This window comes from Euprymna scolopes, chromosome 46, assembly GCF_053919585.1.
Source record: "Euprymna scolopes isolate OS-2025 chromosome 46, ASM5391958v1, whole genome shotgun sequence".
Taxonomy (NCBI): Eukaryota; Metazoa; Mollusca; class Cephalopoda; order Sepiida; family Sepiolidae; genus Euprymna; species Euprymna scolopes.
This window is the reverse complement of record NC_136527.1, coordinates 156728524-156731633: the sequence shown is the minus strand read 5'-3', so window position 1 is coordinate 156731633 and position 3110 is coordinate 156728524. Positions and strand designations below refer to the sequence as shown.

Sequence of the window (3110 nt, the reverse complement as noted above, 5' to 3'; positions counted from 1 at the left end):
AGGAGCCTTTTTTTCCTTTTTTTTTTACATGGAGGTCACCACTTATCAAGGCCTGGAGGCCACTCAGCGATAAGGGTTATTGTGTGTACAGGAATCAATGAGATAGTATTGTAGTAATCATTAGTATTGGAGATTTGATAGAGTGTCTTACTTAAGGGGCGGTTTGTCAGGAATTAGTTGCGTGCAGCCGAATCTATAAGTCACTCCGTCGGTCTGTCTGTCTGTCGGTCGGTCAGTCGGTCAGTCCGTAACACTTTTGTGCTTGGCCTTTTTGGTTAAGATAAAAGGTCTGTTGTTAATAAATGCTATTCTTAGCTTTTGAAGCTGTTCTTGGCCTTTTGGCCAAGATCAAAGTGTAGTATCTGTACTTACTACATATTGTACTTATGTTTGTAACTTTTCCTTTGGGATAGAGAGGGCTCCTATAAGCCGTGGTTAAGGCAACCTTTCTAGGAGAAGCAAATCTCTGATTAAAAAAAAACAAAGCGGAAGACCAGTACCCGCATTAAGCTGGTCTGCAGTTTAATTTGTTGCTGGCTATCTTGCTCTTACTTGTTGCTGGATCTCAACATTTTGAACCGAGAGACTTAGCTGTCATACAAAGCTAAGACTCTGTAACATCATATTTGTATAGATACTCCCTCAGACATTTGGGCTCATGGGTTTTAAATGTCTGAGGGAGTGGCACTCGTCTGACAAGACGTTGCAATCATCAACTTTTCCTTGGCCACATAGCTAAGATCAAAGTATAGTATCTGTTCTTAATAGATGCTGTACTTACGTTTGTAACTTTACCTTGGCCACATGGCTAAGATTAAAGTGTAGTATATGTTCTTAACAGATGCTGCACTTACATTTGTAACTTTTCCTTTGCAATGGAAGGGGAAACCCTTACATGCTAAGGCATTTTTAGTCACATGCAACTCACTCCATCGGTTGGTCTATAACACATTTACATTTTATTTTTTTTAAGCAAGGGGTATGGAGTAACATTTTTGTCCCCCGATTTATCAAAGAGGGAGTAATGTTTTCAATGGGTCCGTGGTCTGGATGATTGACGGATAACCGTCCATTAGTTTTTCCTGAAATTTTTATTTACTGAAGTCATTTCAGCCCATTTTTCGGTCATTTTAGTTTATCTTTAAGAATTTCATGTCAATCCTACATTCACACATTCATTCATTACACGAGAGCATGCGACTAGTGGCTATTGGCCTTGTTAAATTCAGCTCAACATATGACCTTAAACAAGTTTATTTTATTATACTTACTGACACAGCATTGACTTTCAAACAAATGCTGACTGATAGCAAAGTTTTGAGTCGAAGGCGAAGGGGGACGGCAAATCCTTTTTAATTTTAAATGGATTATTTTGCTTTATACAACTCTCTAAATTAAACTGATTGTTTTGCTTTATACATTATTATATATAGGTCTCATAGTATATACCAAACTTAAGGGATGCAATTCTCTATCTATATAAGAGATAGGTACGTCCAAGGATGGAATGCTGTTGCCACATCTGGGCAGGAGCTGCTAGAAAGGACTTATCCTGCCTTGATAGAGTTCAAAATAGACTTCGTAGCCTTGTAGGAGATGTCCTTTTCTCTTCCCTCCAACCTCTATCTCAGAAGAGATGTGGCGAGTTTGTCTCTGATGTATCGTTATTTTCATGGAAAGTGTTCGACTTCAGTCTATTGTCCTCCCCTCGCCAAACTTTCACAAGAAACACTCGTCTAGCTGAAAACACTATCAATAATTCCCCCATTCTTTATCTGTGCCTAAACCTAAACGTAGATTCCATGAACAAAGCCTCTTTCTTAGAACTGCACGCCTGTGGAATTGTCTTCCGTTTTCCTGCTTTCCAGCTGACTTCAATATGGTTGTGTTCAAGTCTAACGTAAATAAGTTTTTGATGAGCCGTTCCATATAAGTTATCAAATTTACCGAATTTTCATTACTATCGATTACTATATTGTCCAATTTCTACTGTACATTCTTTAACCCTTATCCTTGAGTTGCCTCTTGGCCTTGATAACGTGGTGATGCCTGTGTAAAAACGAAATGGAAACCAGTTATGATAATACTTACAATCTGTCTTTCAATTATACACTTTTCCCAAAAATGTAATTTGAAATAAAGTATACATTTTAAAAGCATATTTATTTTCATAATTTAAAATCTGCCTTTTTTAATAAGATCTTGATAACAATTTTAATGAATATTTTCCTGATCCTATCTATTTTAGAGTACAGTCCGCTAGGTGTATCACTCCTGAGAGCTCTACGTATCAAAGTATAATTGAACCATTCTTTCGTTATTTGGTTAGAAATAATTCACTAACAAAAGTCAATTTGATGTAAATGATAATGACAATCAAAAGTGAATCCAATTTCAGTTTGAAATTCCCATTCAATGTAAAAAGTCTTAACGTGCGATAACGAATACCATGTAAACGGAGACAATTTTTATTTGAATAATTAAAACATAAAAAATGAATTAATTTAAAGTCTGAAAGTTTAGAAATATTTTACAATTTAAAATAAAACAAACTGAATGTAAATACAAAAAAAAATTAATTTAATTTATTTTTATTTGCAGATATTCATGGTTGAACAATTTTGCTGACGTTGAACTGGTCATTTCTTTTCTAAACATTTACTGGTGAAAAGATTATTTGAACTGATCATTATTATTCTAAACATTTACTGGTATTGTATTTAAACTGATCATTATTTTTCTAAACATATACTGGCCAACAAATGTATTTGAACTAATTATTTTTCTAAACATTTACTGGTAAACAGATGCATTTGAACTAATTATTTTTATAAATATTTACTGGTGAAAATATTTATTTGAACTGATCATTATTATTCTAAACATTTACTGGTGAAAATATTTATTTGAACTGATCATTATTTTTCTAAATATTTACTGATGAAAAGAGGTATTTGAACTAATCATTATTTTTCTAAACATTTACTGATGAAAAGACGTATTTGAACTAATCATTATTTTTATAAACGTTTACTGGTCAACAGATGGATTTGAACTGATCATTATGTTTATAAACATTTACTGGTGAAAAGATGCATTTGAACTGATCA

The 3110-nt window shown here is 33.8% G+C and overlaps 1 pseudogene; it reads left to right on the top strand.

The window, feature by feature from the left end:
- The first annotated feature begins 322 nt into the window (after window positions 1-322).
- On the top strand, window positions 323-552 carry LOC145271801 (U2 spliceosomal RNA; annotated as a pseudogene).
- Window positions 553-3110: the final 2558 nt, after the last annotated feature.